The sequence below is a fragment of the Mesoplodon mirus genome, assembly GCF_964341445.2.
Source record: "Mesoplodon mirus genome assembly, chromosome: 6".
In the NCBI taxonomy this organism is placed as follows: domain Eukaryota; kingdom Metazoa; phylum Chordata; class Mammalia; order Artiodactyla; family Ziphiidae; genus Mesoplodon; species Mesoplodon mirus.
The window spans coordinates 24,878,745-24,901,435 of NC_138982.1; the positions used below are offsets into that span (position 1 = coordinate 24,878,745).

The following is a 22,691-nucleotide window of genomic DNA, read 5'->3' on the forward strand; positions in this document are numbered from 1 at the left end:
CTAAATAGACATTTCTCCACAGAAGATATACAGACTGCCAACAAACACATGAAAGGATGCTCAACATCTTTACTCATTAGAGAAATGCAAATCAAAACTACAATGAGATATCATCTCACACCAGTCAGAATGGCCAGCATCAAAAAATCTAGAAACAATAAATGCTGGAGAGGGTGTGGAAAAAAGGGAACACTCTTGCGCTGCTGGTGGGAATGTGAATTGGTACAGCCACTATGGAGAACGGTATGGAGGTTCCTTAAAAAACTACAAATAGAACTACCATATGACCCAGCAATCCCACTTCTGGGCATATACCCTGAGAAAACCATAATTCAAAAAGAGACATGTACCAAAATGTTCATAGCAGCCCTATTTACAATAGCCCGGAGATGGAAACAACCTAAGTGTCCATCATCAGATGAATGGGTAAAGAAGATGTGGCACATATATACAATGGAATATTACTCAGCCATAAAAATAAATGAAATTGAGCTATTTGTAATGAGGTGGATGGACCTAGAGTCTGTCATACAGAGTGAAGTAAGTCAGAAAGAGAAAGACAAATACTGTATGCTGACACATATATATGGAATTTAAGGGAAAAAAATGTCATGAAGAACGTAGGGGTAAGACAGGAATAAAGACACAGACCTACTAGAGAATGGACTTGAGGATATGGGGAGGGGGAAGGGTAAGCTGTGACAAAGTGAAAGAGCGGCATGGACATATATACACTACCAAACGTAAGGTAGATAGCTAGAGGGAAGCAGCCGCATAGCACAGGGAGATCAGCTCGGTGCTTTGTGACCGCCTGGAGGGGTGGGATAGGGAGAGTGGGAGGGAGACACAAAAGGGAGGGGATATGGGAACATATGTATATGTATAACTGATTAAATTTTTTATAAAGACAAAAAAAGAAAACAGTTGTGTAACTACTTTGCATTTAATATAGAATCACTGTGTGCCTCAGATTACTACTGCAGTAACAGTAACACAAAATTTATTGGTTTTATCCAACTGAGATCAAATAAAAAGTACAATATCAAGTAGATGTGTCTTATTTTTAAAAGCATATGAAGGTCAATTTAAAATGCACTATCCCCCTTTTCCAAAGAGATTAAAACAAATTAATAAAAGAGTGGAAAATTGAAAATCAGGACAAGAGATAATTTTCTTTTACAGATGGACTTCAGGATAGGCAGATAACTTTCACTGATGTAGATGTTCAATAAATTATTTTAGGGAAAAAATTCCCAAACATCTTATGAAAAAGTATACAACTCTACTTCAAAATATGCTACTTACTTACTGCCAAAGACAGTTTCATTTGAAATCTTGTTTCTGTAATTAAAGTCTAATTATAACCATCAAAAAAGATTAGTGCATATATAACCTTTCAAAGTTAAACAAAAGCCACAAAATTTTAGCCACAAGGCTTAAAGAATTATCTGTTTCAAATGCTCATTTCCAGTTGTAACTATAAGAATGTTAATTTGTCATGTCAGCGAACAAGACCATAAGTAGATCCATCATGTTGGAGGATTTGAATGACATTTAGGATATTCCTGCCACAATTAACATTCAATCAGTGCATTCTCTACATGGCTCTATTATGGCAATGAATCAAATTCTAGAAATACTGTAAGTAAACTTAATAAAGGAGATCATACAACATAAAAAATCCATGCCTACTGTAGATGCATGTAGCTTTTCATTTTTGTTATGAAGCAGACCCAGAATAGTAAAACTGCTTGTTTACTCAATCAGATTTCTACATGTCAAGAATTGGTTACTCATGTATCATTTGTCTAAAAGCTTTTGGATGTAAATAACTAATATCAACATTAAGAACTTTATAACCATTTATGACTCAGAGCTGCATACATCTAGATTTGAGATGAACAAATACAGCATTAAGAAATCACACAGCGGAATGACACTGATGCATGTATACAGTTGGATTCCCACAGAGACAATATTCAGTCACTCATATCCATGTCTTCTTCATGAGATCATCCCCATTCACTTTGGATTCTCTTAGTGAATCACCAGTTCCCTTTTCCACAGAGCATTCTTTTGTCTTTGGAGAACCTGGTTCTTTTTGTTTCTTCTCCTCTTTTTTCTCTTTCTCACTGTCATACCCTTGTTCCTCTTCATCATAGTCCCATGTAACCTGTTTTACATCTTTATCACTCTCTGATTTTCTTTCCTGTTCCCTTTCCTTATCTTTACTTTTCTTCTTCTTGCTTGTGGATTGTTCTCTTTCATCTCTGCTTATTTCTTTGTCTTTATCTTTCTTCTTCTCCTTTTTATGTCTCCTAGGGGATGGTGAGCAAGACAATTTTCTTTTGGGAAACCTAGGCTTTTTAGGAGATCTTGTGCCACTACTGCTTCTTCATTGTCATCTCTCTCTGCTCGCATTTCTGGTACGTCTGGCTGTGCTATAACTTTTTGGTGGTGTTTTAGAACATTTCTTTGTCTTCTTTCTTTTTGTCTCTGTTTTTTTGTTGTGCTCCTTGACCTTCTACCCCTCTCTCTGGAATGAGATCTTCTCTGTCTTGGACTTTTGGATTGTTGTCTACTCCTTGACTTAGAATGTGATCGCCTTCTTGGTCTGCTTCTTGACCACCTGTGCCTAGAAGATGAGGGAATCCTCCTCCTCCTAGAACATGATCTTGACCTCGAGTGCCTTCGTTTTTCTTCCTTGTTACCTGGACATATACCAGCAGAAATTAGGAAGTGTGCCTCTGGTACTCTCGTCAAGGCTTCCTCTATGTCTTTACTAGAGGTATCTGATTTCAGACTTGGTGAAACAAGACCGGCAGCTACATGATTCAACTTGGGATCAACAGTACTCATAAGTTTCAGCAACTGATCTGCAGCAAGAGACTGAGAGTCCAAGTTTGCGCCAGGAAGACCAAGTGCAGCAAGGGCAGGACCAAGAGAGGAGCTCCCAAAGCAGCCAGTGGAACAGGGCCAACCTGTGTAAGTGGGTTAGGAGTAGGCAGGAGTCCACCACCAGGCAGAAGACCTGCCACTGCATTAGCTGGTGCCAACAGAGACAAAGCCTTAGTCTCATTAGGAATAACTCCTTCTGCATATGGTACGACTATCAAAGCTCTGTCAATGAATACAGTGTTCGTCAGATGCTTTGCCGCAACTGCTGAGTCTGGATCATGGAACTTAACAAAGCAGGCTCGGGATGAGACTGGCAAAGGTGAATCATCAGGCGGGAAGAGGTGCAGTTTGTTGATCTTCCCTGGGGAACCGAAGAGGGTCCACATCTGCTCAGAGCTAGCACTCGGGGAGACATTAGTCACCAGGATTACCTCAGTGCCGCTGCCTCCCCTGCCACCTGACCCGCCACTGGGGCCCGGGCCCCCAGTGCTGAGGACAATGGTAGTGTTGCTCATGGTGCTGTTTGCCTTCTCGCTCTCGAGTGAAGTAATTCCAAGACATAAGGCCGGCACCGGCAACGGGAAGGGCTCCTCTGTCCTCCTGCCCCAGACGCTGGTGGTGCCCTATCTTTTAAGATGACCCATTGCAAACATCAGGAAAGTCTCTTTTAGTACCTTTGCTTTCTGTGTTTATAACAAAAACAGAAACATTCATCACGTATTGAGGTTTTAAGACATGGAGCAAACAGCTAAATTGTTTACAGGTATTATCTCATTGTGATCACAATAATTTTGAGAGGTTGGTCTGTTATATGAATATGAAAATCAAAGCTGGGAAAAGTTAACTAATTTATTTAAGAATTTACAGACAGTGAGAAGCTGAACTTGGATTTGAACTCACATTTCTAAGATTCTAGAGGCCAGGATCTTAATTCTGACATTATACTGTCAAAACATGATGGGTGCTTGCCTAGGTGAATTACCCTATTGATACACTAGCATTAAGAACACATAACACTATTAAAGAAATTCATATAATAACCAACAAATTCTGTACTTTTTAATAGCTCTTAAAATTGTCCTTGAGTTACCATGCAGATTATCACAAAATCTCTGCCCCTTTGTTCTCATCTAATTCCATTTCCTATTCCTAAAGCAATAGCATTTAGGTTAGAGAACAGTCTCTTTCCACTCCCCTCTGGGTGGACTAGCCTGCATTGCCTGAAGACCTCCCTTAAGTCTCAGTGCTGAGTGTCCTCACCACCTCCCTTTGTTCCTCTAGACCCACAACTAGAGTGTAATGCCAGCAGACCCCTGAAGGTGAAGTGCAAAGTTAGACCCATGAGGAGGTGCAACTTGGGTTCTCCAGAAAGCAAATTCTGGGATGGAGATTTGCTTACAGAAAGTTTCTTGGGGTATGCTCTCAGGAGTAATAACTGTTAGAGGGAATAATTGGGCTGTGCTGCAGTCACAACAAAGGCCTCAGCCACCCCAAGGGAGAATTGGAGCTGGGAGGCCTGTTCATAATTGCACAGATGGGGACAGGGAGCTGGACATTTAAGTCCCATGTGAACACGTCATTGGATGCTGGCTGCCCCAAGAAAGGGGCTGTGATATCGGGGAGGGCAGCTCTCTTCAACTGAGCATAATTTCTGGAGAAGGCTGAGATCAGGGCTGTCAGCAGGTGCATGCCTAGCAGATGGACACAATTCCTTCAGCCTCAGAGGGGCGTCTGAGGACAGAATCCTCTACAAATATGCATTCATTCTATTGTTATTTTCAATTTAACTACTTTGAGGGACTTTATAAGCTTTCATAGGCTTCAGTGGGATTTCCAAGTATTATGCTCTTTTTTCCTAGAATTTTTTATGAGAAAATCTATTTCAAATACAGTTTGTGCACTAAGTTTTGTATCATGATGCATTTAGGAATCAAGCTGTCTGTAACTGTGAGGCCTCACTGCATTTTTATCAGTCTTTTGAAACAAGTGTAAACAAAGTGACATAATATGCTTGCAGGCTCCTTATTGAGGAAAAAGTAAGTAAATCAAAATGAGGAGCTTCCCTGGTGACACAGTGGTTGAGAGCTCGCCTGCCGATGCAGGGGACACGGGTTCGTGCCCCGGTCCGGGAAGATCCCACATGCCGCGGAGCGGCTGGGCCCATGAGCCATGTCCGCTGAGCCTGCGCGTCCGGAGCCTGTGCTCCGCAACGGGAGAGGCCACAACAGTGAGAGGCCCACGTACCGAAAAAAAAAAATTAGGCAGTGTTCTAGTCATTGTGTACATATGATAAATTGTTTAATCTTCACAGTAAATCGACGTGAGAGATAACATCATTCCCATTATTCAGAGGAGGAAACTGAGGTTCAGAAAAGTTAAAGAAATCAGGCAAAATTTCATATCAATGGCTGCTTCAGGATTCCCTGTTTTAGTGAAAAAGATATTATATGTCTGTATTAGTTATACATTGTTGTATAACAAGTCACCCCCAAATTAATGGATAAATAGTAAACTGTTATCATCTCATGTAATTTTTGTGGGTCATGGAAGTGACTTAGTTGGGTGATTCTGGCTCAGGGTTCCTCATTCGGTTGGAGCTGAGATGTCCAAGGAACAATATGGAGGCTAGGATGGTTAAAATGTTGGAAGGGAGTGATAAGCAGTGCGGCTACAATCACTGAAAGCCTTGACCAGGGCTGGAAGATCCACTGCGGCTGTTGCTTGGAGGCCTCAGTTACTTGCTGCATGGACGTCCCTGAAGGGCTGCGTGTATGTTCTCACCACATGGTAGTTGGTGATAGAACAGGAGGAAGCTGCAATGTCTTCAAGGACCTAGTCTCACAAGTCCCACACAGTCTATTAGGAGCAGTGGAGATGGGCCACACTTTGTGGATGGGAGGCCGTTGAGTCATTTAAAAATTTGTAGACATATTTTAAAACCATCACAATGTTAAGTATGTTAAAGTAGTGTGTATGCTTTATTTTCAAAATTTTCATCACAAATTGGGCATACTATAATAGAACCAACGTTCTTCTTTATTTTTAATTGGAGTATAGTTGACTTACAATATTGCATTAATTTCTGGTGTACAGCAAAGTGATCCAGTTATATATATATATATATATATATATATATATATATATATATATATATAGTCGTTTTCATATCCTTTTCCATCATGGTTTATTACAATATACTGAATATCATTCCTTGTGCTATATAGTAGGACTTTGTTGTTTATCTATTTTATATATGGTAGTGTGTATATGTTAATCCCTAACTCCTAATTTATTCCTCCTTCACCTCCTTTCCCCTTTGGTAACTGTAGACTGTTTTCTATGTGTGTGAGTCTGTTTGTATTTTGTAAATAAGTTCATTAGTGTCATATTTTAGATTCCACATATAAGTGATATCATATAGCATTTGCCTTTCTCTGTCTGAGTTACTTCACTTAGTATGATAATCTCTAGGTCCATCCATGTTTTTCCAAATGGCATTATTTCATTGTTTTATATGGATGAGTAATATTTCATTGTATATATATATATATATACCACATCTTCTTTATCCATTTATAAACATTTAGATTCCTTCCATGTCTTGGTTATTGTAAATAGTACTTCTATGAACATTGGGGTGCATGTACGTTTTCAAATTACAGTTTTCTCCAGATATATGTCCATGAGTGGATCATATGGCAAACCTATTTTTAGTTTTTTAAGGAACCTCCATACTGTTTTCCATAGTGGCTGCACCAATTTACATTCCCACCAACAGTGTAGGAGGTTGAACCAAATTTCTTGATTGCTACAAGAAGCAGGCCTTTTATATGGCAATATTTTCTTAGTTATGAATATAGATTTTCTCATGTACAATGTTATGAAGTGGAATGAATGTTCATTATTTATGGAAATTTTGAATATTTTAAGTATTAAAAGATTGTCTTAATGTAGCAATAAATATTTTCATGTTTAAAATTATTTTATTCATGAATTTATCCAGTGATTATTTATTGAGAGCATGCTATTCACCAGTACTGTTCTAGGTACTTGGGTTAAGGCAACAAACAACACAGGAATCACGACATACCTTCATACATCTTGTATTTTAATGGCAGAGATGAACAATAGCAAGTAACCAGATGAGTAAAAACTGTAATCTGTATTGTGAGCTATGAGTCAGGGTAAGGTAATAGCTGGTGGAGTGTCTGTAGGCAGGGACCTTGGTAGGGGGTGGGGGGAGAGTAAGAGAGGGCATATTTTTGGTTACCAAAGACCACCCCTGACAGGCTAACACTTGATATGCTCAAGGGACACTATGGAGGCTAGTGTGGCTGAAATGTTGGAAGGGAGTGACAAGAAATGAAATTGGAAATGTGTCCAGGGACCAGATCCCAAGAGTCTTGAAGGCTATAGGAATTAAAGACTGAGTTTTACTTTAAGTGTTATATAAGCCAAGGGAGGCTTGAGAACAAGAGAATGATACAGTCTAACATACACTCTAAAAGCCAGATGCTTTTTGGAGAATAAACTCTAGTGAGATAGAAGTTCAAGCAGGACTCCCAGCTGGGAGATGACCCAGAATCCAGATATGACAGTGTCTTAGAATAGGGAACAGGACAGGGGAGGCAAATGGCCAGACTCAGGTACATTTGTACGGGAGAGAAATAAAGGGGTAAATGGTAACCCAAAGGCTCTGACCTCATGGCACTAGTCAGTTAATATATAAATGACTACTTTTCTCTATAATTTATGCTCACTGCTGAAATGTTTTCAGACATTGTTTTTCCCCTTGAAGAAATTCAGAAAACAACTTAGTTTGAGAGAATGTTCTTTACAACTACCAAGTTATTAAATTAACTTTTCCCCTGTTACCCAAGCTTTAGTCACATTAATACTGTACTCAGAGACTGAGAAATCAATAAAGCCTTTAAATACCCATGATTATTAGTTCATATACATTTATATAAAATTTGTTTAATAAAAATATCAATATTTAATTTTAATTTGGTATGAAATGAAGTTTGTTAGCAATTTTAAATTTCTTTTGATAACTTTTTAATACTTTAGGAATCAAAATATTCTATGTCTGGTAATTGAATAATGAAGCAATTGGAAATGAACCTCAAAACTCTTCTTTAATTAGTAGTCACTATTTTTGTAAAATTTCTCAAGTGGATGGCCTTTCTTATTAGATTTTCTCTTATTTTCTGATTGAGCAGTGCTAACCAAATAATAATCTACTATGTTATGTCATGTGTTAAATATTCCAAACTTTATTTCTTCATGCTCTAGGGTCAGTAGTTTCTATGGATGTTAAAATGTTTTAAATGAGAATTAAAATGGATTCACTGTTCAAATAAGTTTTAGAAATATAAACAAGTTTAAAAACTTTCCCAGAATTTTCTAGAGCATTCAGTGTATCAATGTGTATTTTCTCTGTCCAAAGAGGAAGTACAATTTACATAACTAAAACTTATTGACCAAGTAATGGTTTAATTTCCCCTTTAGTAAAAGGCTTGCCTATTTTTCCCTTCATTAATATTACTCTATTCACTTACTTATGGAAAATAGAGTATATATTGATAGTGGATTGAAATTCACTGTGACCTTAATCAGTATTATTCATTTTTTTCAATAAATATTTGTTGAACACCTAGTATGGGTGTTTAGGGCCAGGGATACAGCAGTGAAAAAAATTGACATAATCTCTGATCTTGAGAATTTATATATGGTCTTCAAACTGAGTCCACATATCTGCTGGAAGAGAAAAAGACATTCCCAGAAACTGATGAATGGTTTTTAGGGAATAGAGCTCCAGATTTTCAACTCTGTGCATAATTATTCCTAAAACGAATGTACCTGAGAAAGCTATGGCAAACGGTTCCTACCCACCCTCTTCTCCCCATAACCCTATCACAAAAGACATTTCTCTAGCTTTGCACAAGAGAAGGATGCCATTACCCACCTCTTATCTCACTTATCTTACTTTGGTGCATTGTTTCATGGAGGAAAATCTTCCCAGCACCAGCCCCAGGTTGGTGTTGATGTTAAGAAAGCTAATAACCCTAATCCACTCATCCTTACTCACAGCCCCACCCTCACACTCACACACAGACACTTTGTCTGTTGTGTCTGTTGTGTCTGTTGTTGTCTCCCTCTCCCTCCGTTCCTCCCCCTTTTCCTCCCTCTCTTACACACACACACACACACACACACACACACACATACTGTGTCTGTTGTTGTCTCTCCCTCTCCCTCCCTTCCTCCCCCTTTTTCTCCCTCTCTTACACACACACACACTCCTGTTACTTAAGTGAGAAGTTTGTTGTTTTATCAACTCTCAGTGCTGACCAGAAGGGTGGTCACCTCCAGGATTTCCAGAGTGCCACTGGGAGACATGACTCCTGATAGGTTAGTTCCTGAGCCAGGTCAGCAAGTGATTTTCTGGCTGCTTGGCTCTTCCCAGTGTGATGTGTCATGTGGATGTTCTTTTCCTTCTTCTCAAATCAGAGCTAGTTGGAAGTTTAGGAGGGATTAAACTAAAACTCCCATGAGCTCAACTACACTCCTGGCTAATAAGCATCCCTGAAAAAGATGTTCAGAGGAAAAAGCTGGATTTAAGGGAAGATACCAAACTTCTTGCTCTGGAGGTAGACAGTGGTCCATCCGTTACCCGGCAACAGTCATAGGGCAAACCACAGGACCTTAACCAACTATACGAAGGAAATTATAAATGAAGGTTAAAATTTCAACTTGGCTTTCAGAAGCTCATGTAACACATCATAAATTTGAAATAGTGTAGATTTGCAATAAAAATATTTAAAAATAATTTAAACTATTTAAGTTGTTTCAATGTCCTGACTATTGTAAATAGAGCTGCAATGAACATTGTGTACATGACTCTTTTTGAATTATGGTTTTCTCAGGGTATATGCCCAGTAGTGGGATTGCTGGGTCGTATGGTAGTACTATTTTTAGTATCTGCCATACTATTCTCCATAGTGGCTGTATCAATTATCATTCCTGCCAACAGAAGGGTTCCCTTTTCTCATGTCCAATGATAGATGAATGGATAAAGAATATGTGGTACATATATACAATGGAATATTACTCAGCCATAAAAATGAATGAAATTGGGTCATTTGTAGAGATGTGGATGGACCTAGAGTCTGTCATACAGAGTTAAGTAAGCCAGAAGGAGAAAAACAAATATCATATATTAACACATATATGTGGAATCTAGAAAAATGGTACAAATGAACCTATCTGCAGGGCAGGAATAGAGACACAGATGTAGAGAACAGACATATGGACACAGTGGGGGAAGGCGGAGTTGGGACGAATTGGAAGATTAAGTTTGACATCAGTACACTACCATGTGTAAAACAGATAGCTAGTGGGAAATCCCTGTATAGCACAGGGAGCTCAGCTCGGTGCTCTGTGATGACCTAGATGGGTGGGATGGGGGGTGAGAGGGAGGTCCAAGAGGGAGGGGATATAGGTATACATATAGCTGATTCACTTCGTTGTACAACAGAAACTAACACAACATTGTAGAGCAATATTACTCCAATCAAAACAAAAAGTATTTAAAAATGTAAAGAGAACATATGGTAAAATCCCTATTTTTTTTTAAATGTGGCATCACTAAATTATTTAATTCTAAGAACCCTCAAATGAGTTCACAGTCCTGAAATATTGTTTGGCCACACTCATTTACCTGCCCCCACCATATACTGCCTGCCTCCCATGCCCTGTGACCAATCAGGGTTGGAATTGCAGCCTCGCTTTATGGCACATCTGTTATCCAATTCTGTGAAGGGGCCATCGTTGTGTGAGGAGTGAGGAGAGCCAAGCATGTTTTGCAGAGTCAGCAGTTCAGGAGTGTTGCTGCCTTAGCTTGAGTCCTGGAGGCTTGAGTCCTAGGCAGCTGTTGATAATCCAAGACAGCTTTTTGGAAGCAGCTCGTATCAAATTCCCTTCCCCATTTCTTATTCTTCATTTAAGCTTCATTGAGTCCCAACTCTTTTGAAATGAAAAGTGTGCTGACTAATACAGTTTGTTTTGTCCAACAAGAAAGTGGATGATACAGTGCCATAATGTTGAATTATCAAAACATGAATTACAGGAATTTTAAGAAACCATCTCTCTTTCAACCAAACTACAATTCCTTCCTGCCCTCTGCCAGCTCCCATAGCATTGTCCAAGGTCCTGCATGATCAATTGGAATCAGTTAGAGTTGGTCTCCCTCCCTTCCTTCCTTCCTTCCCTTCTTCATTAATTTTCCATGATACTGCTTGATTGGAGTAAACAAGAATATGGCCTAAATGCCAGGCTTAGCAGATGCAAGCCATGAATTATAATGATTTTTCCACCAGTCTTTATTTCAACTGATCTAATTATCTGCCAATTTGGTATTTCTAGGGTGTGGAGGTCAGAAAAAGTGAATTGGGATTAAAAAATGCTTTGGAGTAATTTACATCTGCTTTTAAGTAATGAGATTGCAATATCAGTTGATATAATAAAAACAAAATACTGATTTTCCTATTCCAAGTCCTTTTCCAAAGCAATTTATAATGATGTGATCTAACATATCATGTTGAATGTTTTTCTGTGTTCCAGGAACAGTGCTAGTCACTTTAAACTGATTATCTGATTTACTGCATAGAAACTATGAGATAGGTATTATTCCTATTGTTATTTCTATTTTAAGAAGAATAAGCCTTGGGTGGGAAGAAAATGTCCTTAAATACTAAACACCTATAAGTATGAAATGCACACTGTTGGCACCCCCCAAAAAGTAAAATATTTTATTAACATTTTATAGGGATTCCATGTTGAAATGATACTGTTTTCGATATGTTGGGTAAAATAAAATTTGTAACTAAAGTTAAAAAAAAAGAGAGAAAGAATAAGCTGCAGTTTAGAGAATTTAATGAACTAGCCCAGGGTCCCACAGCTAGCAAATGGCTTGGCTAGAATTCAAATCAGGTTGATGTATCTCTAGAGCCTGAGATTTTACCACAAATATCTTACGCAGGGTCACACAGAAAATGCTCAGATATGGTTGGTTAAATTATTAGTTTCAATACATCATTTCTCTGTGTTTCACTTCACATCTCTGCCACAGCTTCATGATGGATAGAGGAACCTTACTGACTTGCCTTCTCATTCTGAGTGGCCATTGCCCATCTTGCCTGGGTGCCACCATGAGACACATGGAACTTATTTGAATGGAACCTGCAGGCTGTAGATGAGCCCAGCCAAACCCACTGAGATCAGCTGATTCCAATTTATTCAAATGTGAGCATGAGAAGAAATGACAGTTGCTTTAACCCAATTAGTTTTTTTTTAATTGAAGTATAGTTGATTTGCAACGTTGTGTTAGTTTCAGGTGTACAGCAAAGTGATTCAGTTATACATGCATATATATATATATATATATATATATATATATATATATATATATATATATATATATATATATATATATATATATATATATTCAGGTTATTTTCCCTTAGGGGTTATTCCGAAATATTGAGTATAGTTCACTGTGCTATACAGTAGGTCCTTGTTGGTGATCTATTTTAGATATAGTAGTGTGTGTCTGTTAATCCTAAAAACTAATTTATCCTCCCCACCTTCCCTTTTGATAACCATAAGTTCGTTTTCTATGTCTGTGGGTCTATTTCTGTTTTGTATATAAATTCATTTGTATCATTTTTTTTTTAGATTCCACATATAAGTGATTTATTATATTTGTCTTTGTCTGGCTTACTTCACTTAGTGTGATAATCTCCATGTCCATCCATGTTGCTGCAAATGGCATTATTTCATTTCTTTTATGGCTGTGTAATATTCAATTGTATACACATACCACATCTTCATTATCCATTCAGTCCACTGAGATTTGCTGTGGTTTGTTACACAGCATTATTATGACAATAAGTGACATGTTGCAGAAAATGAATTAAGACGTTCAAAATGCACTGGCTGAATTTGGTCTGTAGACTTGGGTTTTTTGTTTATTTTGTTGTTTTGTTTTTTTGGTCAGAATCATTTTAAACTTCTTTCTAATCTTAATGTCCTTAGGAGGACAGGTACCCTCCAATGTGCTATGGTTCCCAAAACTCAAACCAGTTCTACCTGGGATTTCTTACACCCAGTTACATTCCCACCTACCTGGCCCTTGACAGAATTTCAGCTTGTGATCTTTGCCATAGTCTGTAATGGAGAGGCCCTAAGCTTTCACCTGGTGTATATTTTATCTCCTCCTTGATTTAAATTTACTCTCTAGAGATCTGTATCACATATTGAATTTTTGGAGTAAGTCAGAAACCTGGATAGATTGTGAAAGTCAGTAGGAAATAGTCACTGTTTTGGGTTGTTTTTATTTAGTTTATTTTATATAAACATATATATTATATTACATTATACTATATTATATTGCATTGTAATGGATTAATAGAATTTTGCAATTTTATTTAGATATATAACATATTAAATATATGTAATATTCAATGGAATAATAGAATTATAAATTAGATTAGACCTGAGAATATAAGGCATTAAAAACTGCTTAGTTTACTTGGAAAAATGATGTGGCTTATATCTGTTTAATGATTTAATCAAAAGTGGAAGTCTTTACTATTGACATAGAGAAATCAAGTGAACTGTTAATTTATAGTACAGTTATGAGTATAATTTTATCCTTCAAATTCTTCAATTTTGGTCACATAAAAATTAATATAAATCTTAGTGATTGTTCTTTGTTTATTCAAAGTAGGTATAATTGAATATGTACATATATTTTCCAATTACCTGTTGGATACATGCAATATAATCTGCAGTAAAGTTTTCCTTGGTTCAACTTTTCCTTTGTTTTTATGGGATAAGCCTAAAAACTTTTCCATAAAATAAATTACTTCTCCCAATACAATTTAATTTAGAAAATTACCTGTTTTTTACTATTTTACAATGTGCTCCAAACAGAAAACTGACCTGAGGACGACTCGACTCTATCCATCACAACTGGAATGTAAATTGTCTTGAATGAATTAATCAAGAGATGATGGATTTCTTAGGCATTAAAAGTAACTCATTCAGTAAACCTCACGGTATTTGCCATCACTTATGTGAGTGAAAATGAGAGAAGAAAATGAAAGAAGAAAACATCACTGGAAGAAGAGCAGGGAATTGCTTTCCTACCATGGTAGTTCTCTGAGCATTCCAGATAGCAGACTTGGGGAAAAATAGCTGGTGGGGTGTCCATTTTAATTAAATGCCAATGAACTACCTTAAACGAGATTTTAGTCAAGCCACAATGTCCTTTGTATATGAACATATGTAGCAAAGGACTGTCAAGGCATTGTGTTTTTAAGAGAATATCTCTATTGAGTATTCTAGAACAGAGAGAAAGATAGTGAGGAATAATAGTCCTGAAAACATATGGTTAATGAAATTGCAGCAAAAGTGAGCAGTTTTAGAAAAGTTTATCTGGTCTGCAAAAATGCGTGTTGGTGCTTTGAATTGAAACCCTAAGTGAATATTTTCCTTTGACTCTTTCTTCTTAGTGGCCATTTATTTATCCCACTTAGCAGATCCCCTGCTGCCTGCTCTACTGTCATTTTGGTTGGAACAGTTGTGCTGAGCTACTATCATCAGTTTTCCTCCTAGATGAATCTGCCAAGGTTGACAATTATTATACTAAAAAGTGCTTGTTCAGCAATGTTCAGTCATTCAGATTGCCTTCCTCATTATTTTTCTTCCCTGGAGGCAGTGGATATGAACAGTCCCCAGCTCTTCACCTGGGGCTTAGAGATAGAGAAATTTTTTTAGATCTCAGTTATAATTCTATCTCTGATTAATGGCAAAGAGATTTGAGTCTCATTTCTCAGGAGCAGCTGAGGTCCCAAGTAGCCACATATAGAAAACCTAGATACGACTTCAATGTCTCCAAGCTTCACTGGCTTGAGGGAAAGTTCTGGAAACCAAAATGCAGAGGGTTAAAAAAAAAAGTAGAAACAGGATGTTCTGAATAATTTTTAAAAGTGATTACAGTACTTTATACATAAAATTATTTTTAAAATCACCTAACCTCAGCATTTGAAATGAGGTGGTATTAGAAAAGTTGTTCATGAAGAGCTCATCTCTCTAAATCTCTAAATAACTTTCTGGCAGCTGGAACTGTAGTGAAAATTGAAAGGGAGGTAGAAGCTTGTAGCTTTCTCTTCCCAACTTGACAATGGAAGAGTTCCAAATGCTGTGGAAGACGAAATTTGTTTTGTGTTCTGGACTGAATCTCCTTCCCCATTTCTTAAAAACCCCTCCCTTTAATTATCTCTTTTTTCTCTACTAGAAGTTTTCCGTGTGTGTGTGTGTGTGTGTGTGTGTGCTATATTTAATTGCACAAAGCAGAGTCTTTCCTTTACCTCTGCCCCCCACAATTTGGCATCATATATCTAATACCCTTTACAGTAAATCATGACAAGGAAGTTTCTGCATACAGCATCTCTTTCCATCATCAGAAGGACTAGTTCATTTCCTCTCTGACTCTCCTTCCTCACATTCAGCTGAAGTCCTCGTCTTTTATATTTTTAAAGACTATTTTTTTTAGAGCAGCTTTAAGTTCATAGCAAAATTGAGAAGAAATTACAGACTTCACATATACTTGCTGCTCCTACATATGCATTTGGGATATATAACCCAGAACACTTTCTGCTTTGTCCCTTTTAAACTAAATGACAATGGCTTCTGCTCTCTGAGTGGCAAAGATGTCAAGGAGATAACTGTGTGGCAGAGTCAGCCACAATGAACTCCTCACTTTGAGGTTTTGTTCAGCTCTGGAACATTGAAAACTATAGCCTGTTGATAGGGTCCAGGAAATTGGAGAACTGCAACCTATCTTAGTTGTGAGAACTGGAATTTTAAATTAGTCTCTTGATTTGGTGATTGCAAAGCTCAGACCTCTTGCATAATGTAGAGTAAAAAAAAAAAAAAGAGGTTGAATAGTTAGTATTTGACGCCTGTCTGTGATCTTCCAAAGCATCAAACAAGTCAAGTCTCAGACACAAGAGTTCATTTTGATTCTGAAGCTGTACAAATGTTTAGATGTTCTTTCTTAAATTGGATCTTTACAGTAACTTCAGTTACTGAGTCAGTCTGAGCCCATATTAAGTATCCAACTCACCCTGTTGGTTCATATCGAGCTTCATGTCATCTGAAAAGCCCAAGACCTTTTTAATATTAGTGATACTGTAGTTAAGCTATGTCTTCCACATTCTATATTTTTAAAATTGTTTTGAATTTTGTTGTTATTATCAGTTATCATGGTGTATTTGCCTAATCTAACTTTCACTCACTGTTCTGTTAATCACATCTTCCTGATTTTTCTTTAGTGTATCACCCTTCTCTAAGTTGTATTCATGTGTTTGTGAGGATTCATCCCCCTCTCTGAGCTGGGCATGGGATTCGTGTCAAGCCAATCAGATACCACAGTCCTCTGGCCGCAGTCCAGTATTTCAGAGCCAATGATATATAGTTCTGGGTCATTTGTAGAGATGTTTCAAAGAGAGTTTTTCTCTTCTGAACCTGAGAAGCAAACTATCAACCCCCACAGTGACAGGAGCCTTCTCAAGAGTAAGCATAGAGGAAAGCAGAGGAGAAATCTACAGAAGAGGAGATCTCATCTAATGACATCTTTTGAGGCCCTTCTTTAATTTTTATTTAATATTCACTTGTAGAATCTTCAGTTACCTGAGCCAGTAAATGCTATTCTTCTCTGCTTAAGCCTGTTTGAGTTGGCTCTCTGTCTTTAGCAAGCAAGAGAGTTGACTAATACAAACATAGCTCAATGCAATAGTGATTGCCATTCAATGTAATTTACCTTCTCTAGTTTTTCCAGCCCATCAATATATATATATTTTTTAATTTTTATTTATTTATTTATTTTTGGTGGTACATGGGCCTCTCGTTGTTGTGGCCTCTCCCATTGTGGAGCACAGGCTCTGGACGCACAGGCTCAGCATCCACGGCTCACGGGCCCAGCCACTCTGCAGCATGTGGGATCCTCCCAGACCGGGGCACGAACGCGTGTCCCCTGCATCGGCAGGCGGACTCTCAACCACTGCACCACCAGGGAAGCCCTCTTATCCCCATTTTAATGATGTGGAAACTGAGGTAAAAAAACAAGTGAAAGGACAGGCAGATAGTAAGTAGGACAACCAGGATTCTAAGGAAGGCCATTTGATTCCAGGGATCGTGAAGCTAGCCAATAATTTATAAAGTCTCCTTAGTAATTTAGGGAGCCTACCACTGACACATTTTGTCTCTCTTGGATGTTTGTATTTAGTTGAGAGACATCTTCTTTCATATGTATTAGTCATCCTGTTGTCCTTGCAAATCCTAGTCCAGCACTTTGCTCTTGGTTACTGCTTAATAAATCCAGATGAAATTCAATTTCCTATACCATACACCCTGATGTTCATAGCACTCCTGCTTTTTCTTCTCTCTGTCTCTCATTCAAGTATTTCCCACTATTCCATTCTCCCTGGGTTTGTGAGTTTCTCACAATAATTTTGTCACTTGATGTAGTTCTCTTGCTTTTCCTCTTAGATCACTTCATATATAGAAGACTTATTCCAATGATTACTCTTATTGGACCCAAACTTGGTGACATCTGTGTATCTCGGTTGGCAGCATGCTTTAAAATATATTCTTTTGTGTTTTGGGGGGCTGTGTTGGGTCTTCATTGCTGCGCGGTGGGCTTTCTCTAGGTGCGGCGAGAGGGGGCTACACTTTGTTGTGGTGCGTGGGCTTCTCATTGCAGTGGCTTCTCTTGTTGCAGAGCACGGGTTTTAGGCGTGCAGGCTTCAGTAGTTGTGGCATGTGGGCTCAGTAGTTGTGGCTCGTGGGCTCCATAGTTGTGGCTCATGGGCTCTAGAGTGCAGGCTCAGTAGTTGTGGCTTGTGGGCTCTAGAGCGCAGGCTCAGTAGTTGTGGCACACGGGCTTAGTTGCTCTGTGGCATGTGGGATCTTCCCAGACCGGGGCTCAAACCCGTGTCCCCTGCATTGGCAGGCAGATTCTTAACCACTGCACCACCAGGGAGGTCCCTAAAATATAATCATTTGATTGATTAACCATGCTCTGCTGTGGGGAAAAGTGAGTATTACCTGTATTCTTCCCTGTCCTTTACTCCTGAGAACAATTGAGCAGTCTCTCTTCCATGAATCTGCTCCTTTTTACCTGTGGTCCTCAATTGATTTAGTTCCTACTGTTTATTTGAATCCTTTTCTCTAACCCCCACACATTATTGAGTTTCATATATGTTGTTTGAATGCTCTTGGTGGAGGCGAGGCTCCTGCCAGAATGTCCTTGTCCTCCTGGTAAGCGCCCTTCCACTTGCTGGCACCATATCTGTTTAATCCTAGTTGTCAAAGCCTAGGAAAACGAATACATTTTACTTTGGCTCTTTACTTTCCATTTCTGCTTCTTCCCTTTTAGCTATGCCTTTTCACATGGCCTGTTCGTGTTCACTGTTCCTAATCATTCATCTCTGAGCCACCAGGACACTGCATGTCTTTATTGCCTGGGGCACCTGACAGGATCCTTAGTGCTCCTGGATGCCAAGATTCTCTTCATTTTTCCTCAGAGTGGTCATAATTTTGTAGCCTACATTCTGCCTCTTAGAATGAACCACAACCACTTGTTTTTTCCAGAAACTCCCCTTGAAAATAACCCTGGTGCATTGCTTCTTTTATAGAAGTCTTCTCGATAAGGTAGGCGTTTGGAGGAATGTTTGCTTTAGGCTGATCTGGCCACTTCTCTTCTTTCTCCTGTCTTTCTGCCATATTTTCCCTCTGAGCACAGCTTATCAATGATGATTACTTTAGCAACTACTGACGGCTTAGCTCACAGTATTTCAAAACAAAGACAACACTTTTAAAACTCGTTTTAAAATGTCGTTTTCAAGAAACCACTTTTTTGGTGCATGCGCGGTCATGCTCTGGGTTTCCGTGATAAGTAATCGCGTTTTCTTTTTAGTTGAAGGGTATTATGCTTGGATTTAGTGCAGCATTTTTGCTTAACATTCAAAATATCTTTGAAAGAAAGAAGTAGGGGAGATTTTGCTATATCAGCAAAGGGAACAAGGCTGAACAGTTCTGTATCTCACGAGAATTTAAATGGCATTACCTGGCCCTATGAAGACAGGTTGGGAAAGTTTTGTCGGTCTTCTAATATTTCTTTGCACTCTACTAGTTGTTCTGAACCTGATTGCTTTTTAATGGAGATCAGACTAAGCAATATAAGGGATTTAACACTCTTCACCCGGAACATTTTCTATTCACTATATGGTTCACTGATACCCAGAAGCAAGCTAACATTAAATTACTCAGTGTTCAGTGATATTCTTGCACAGACGGTGGTATATAAATCTGCAGTGTTGACTTTATGTGCAAATCTTTTGGGTAACCTAAAAACAATGTAAAATGGTTAAGTGGTACTATTTTTAAAATTTGCCCATGAAACATATGTTTAAAAGTATTTGACATCTAAATCTTGAAGTACTCTCACACCAAAGGATAAATTCGACACATCTCTGCACTGATTTCAGATATTTTTATTCAATTATCATATACATTATTTTTGCCGAGAATATCAAGGAAGCTAAAATGTGCAATATTTCATTGCCCTGATTATTGTTGTTACCATATTTAATGTTACTTTTTAAAATATTTATTGATGTATTTTTGAATTAAAATATTTGTGATGATTACAGTATTCTTGAAAATAACATGCCAGTAAGAAAGCTGGTGTGAATTAGCATTGCATGATACTACTTATGAGATCATTTGATAGCTCCAACATCTATTTATGTATTTTTATTGCACAATGTGTTAAATCTGTGATACATATTTTTACAGTATACTATATTCAAGTTGACTTCTTTCTCCCTCATTTTAAATGTCTTTCTGTCAATAAATTTTAACCATGTAAATTCCCTCTTTTGAGATTCAATTCATGATAATTAGGATAGGACTTTAATTTAATGTATTATCCTGGTAAGATGACCAACCATCTGGTTTGCCCAGGACTGTTAGGTTCTCTGGGAACAGGACTTTCAGTTTTAAAACTGGTACTACCTGCCCCAGGAAAATCATTTTTGTTTGCTTGGACTCAGGGATTTCCCACGATGCAGCATTTTGTGTTAAAATGATGAACGTTCTTGGTGAACCAGGATGACTGCCCACCCTACATCCTGATTATTACTCTAGTTTTAGCTAGAACATTTTTAGTCATGGTTCTTGACACCGAAGTGTATATTAAAGGTAATCTGGTGTAACCTAATACAAACTGCTCAGATAAGTTCTTACTGGAAATTGTTTTTTATATTTTTTAATTTCTTCTTGATCACAAATTGTTCAAGGAAGTTATTCCTGGTATAATCACTTTGCTTTCCACGATGATAGCCATGGAGTTATTTCAGTTTGCCTTTGGGTCTCAGGATGTGTTCCAGTGGAGTGATGTTCTGAAATTTGACAGATAACATCTCCTTCTGTTATGTCCTAAGAACTTTTGGGAAACTTGAGGTCTTTAAAAAATAGTCCATCCCCTTTCCTCCCAGGATTTTGTGCTTCCCTGTGTCTTCAACATGTCACATTGTTCCTCTTCCACTCTGGGACCTCACCCCATGCAATTGCAATGTTTGGATAAGAACTCAACCTCTGAGTTTCAGCTCAGTCTTCATTGCTTTGTGTGGTGGATGAGAGCAAGGATTTCAGAACTGGGTGGTGTAGCTCAAATATTGCTCCACTCTTTGCCAGCCATGGACCCTTGGTCAAGTTACCTCACATCTCTGTGCCTCTGTGTTACCGAATGCGAGTTCATGTGCCTGACACACAGTGAGGCCAAGCAAACCTAAACATCGGAGTTTGGAGCAGAGAAGGGTTTATTTCAGGGCCATGCAAGGAGATGGGTGGCCTATGCCCCCAAACCCTGAACTCCTCGAAGGATTTCAACAAAGCATTTTTAAAGGCAAGGTGTGGGAGGGGCATGGTTAGCTGTTGCAAACTTCTTGGTGTGGGAATCCTTTGTTCTTGCAGCTGTCCACATAGGTCAAGCTGTCATGTTCCTGTAAACCTCCAATAAGGCAAATATTATTATCTGCTCTGAAACTTTTCTTCTCTATATGAAAGGAAACATACCTTAAGAGGTCAGAGCTTTGAGAATGGGCTATCCTGTCTGTATCAGGCTATAGGCAACATTCTTTTACAAAAGGTGCAGAGCCAGCATTACTAAGCACAGGCAATAGAGCACAAAGGTTAAAGTAAAAGAAACAGATCTAAGATGGAGTCAGATTTCTTCTTCCCTATTGTATTTGTACTCTCAGCTGCTTAATTAGGGCAGTAATAGTATCTCTACTTCTTTGGAGATACTGTGATGATTCAAATTAATGCATCTAAAGCACTTAAATCAATCCACAATGTATAGTAAGTATTTGGTGAAAATTGATATTATTAATCTTGATTTCTTTTATCTGACAGCTGTAGTAAGTTAACACCTACCTGAGTGCCCTTACCCGCATCTCCTGATTTTACTGAATTGGTTAATTTGTAAGTTAATTTGGTAGATCATTGTTAAAACCTAAGCATCTAGAACTAAGAAAATCACCTCTTTAATTAATTCTGAACAGTGCTGGACCTTACCTGTACTGAGTCCTTTAATGAACCCAGCACCACTGGCCCCAGCCAGCCAGTTCACTCTCTGCTAACTGCAAGGTACCCTTCGAAGTTCTTACTTACAGCCTTCGTCTATAATAAATCATTCATTTCAGCAATATGAGATTCCTATGACTTGACCTGCAGTATATTGGAATCCATGAGAGAATAAAGTACTTTTGACTGAAATTCACTGAATCCTCATTTTGATATAAAATGCATTTCTTAACTTTCAAGCCATATTTGAATGTCTGTTTGTTTTAATCAACTTCTCTTCATTTGCCTTTGGCCTGAATCAGCTTTGTAATTTATCTAAACATGCAAAGGGAAGAAACATTGTCCAAATGACTCCATTTTATTCTCAGTGAAGATGGGTTTTGATGTAAAATTTTAATTTGAAAGGAGAAATCAGATGGCATCTCTCAGTGGGATACTTTTAAGAAATGTCCTATGCCACTGGGTTTTGACAAAGTGAGAGAGGAGCATGGACATTTATACACTACCAAACGTAAAACAGATAGCTAGTGGGAAGCAGTCTCATAACACAGGGAGATTAGCTCTGTGCTTTGTGACCACCTAGAGGGGTGGGATAGGGAGGGTGGGAGGGAGACACAAGAGGGAGGAGATATGGGGATATATGTATATGTATAGCTGATTCACTTTGTTATAAAGCAGAAACTAACACACCATTGTAAAGCAATTATACTCCAATAAAGATGATAAAAAATGTTAATTGAAAAGTGATATGTGCATGATAATAACATGATGAGGATGTTCCCACCAGTCCTGTTCTTTGAGTTTAAAGCATGTGGTCTCTAAGTTGACTGAGCTACTTGGTGGCACTAAGCGTAAATGAGTTAAGGTGTTTCCTGACCAGGCTCAGCTGCCACGGCTTCCTCCTGTTCTCACATTTGTCTTATCCCTCACAATCCCTTTCTGCTACTTCTCTACCATTTAACCAGGTTAATTGAAAGTTTCATGATACCATGCCCTAGACAAAGCATGGGCAGGGAGGATAAAAACAAGAAAAGCCTCAGTGAGGGGGAAAATGTTTGTAAAGAACAGGCTGA

The 22,691-nt window shown here is 38.3% G+C and overlaps 1 protein-coding gene and 1 pseudogene across 2 annotated transcripts in view; one reads left to right on the forward strand and one right to left on the reverse strand.

The window, feature by feature from the left end:
- The window catches only part of ZNF385D (zinc finger protein 385D), a gene marked incomplete at both ends in the record, with an annotated part of 955,511 nt that overhangs the window by 314,233 nt on the left and 618,587 nt on the right, over window positions 1–22,691 (forward strand). The gene's annotated exons all lie outside the window — the stretch shown is intronic.
- Window positions 1,980–3,413, reverse strand: LOC309806215 (serine/arginine-rich splicing factor 11-like; annotated as a pseudogene). The gene has a single exon. The product of its transcript is annotated as a serine/arginine-rich splicing factor 11-like (transcript).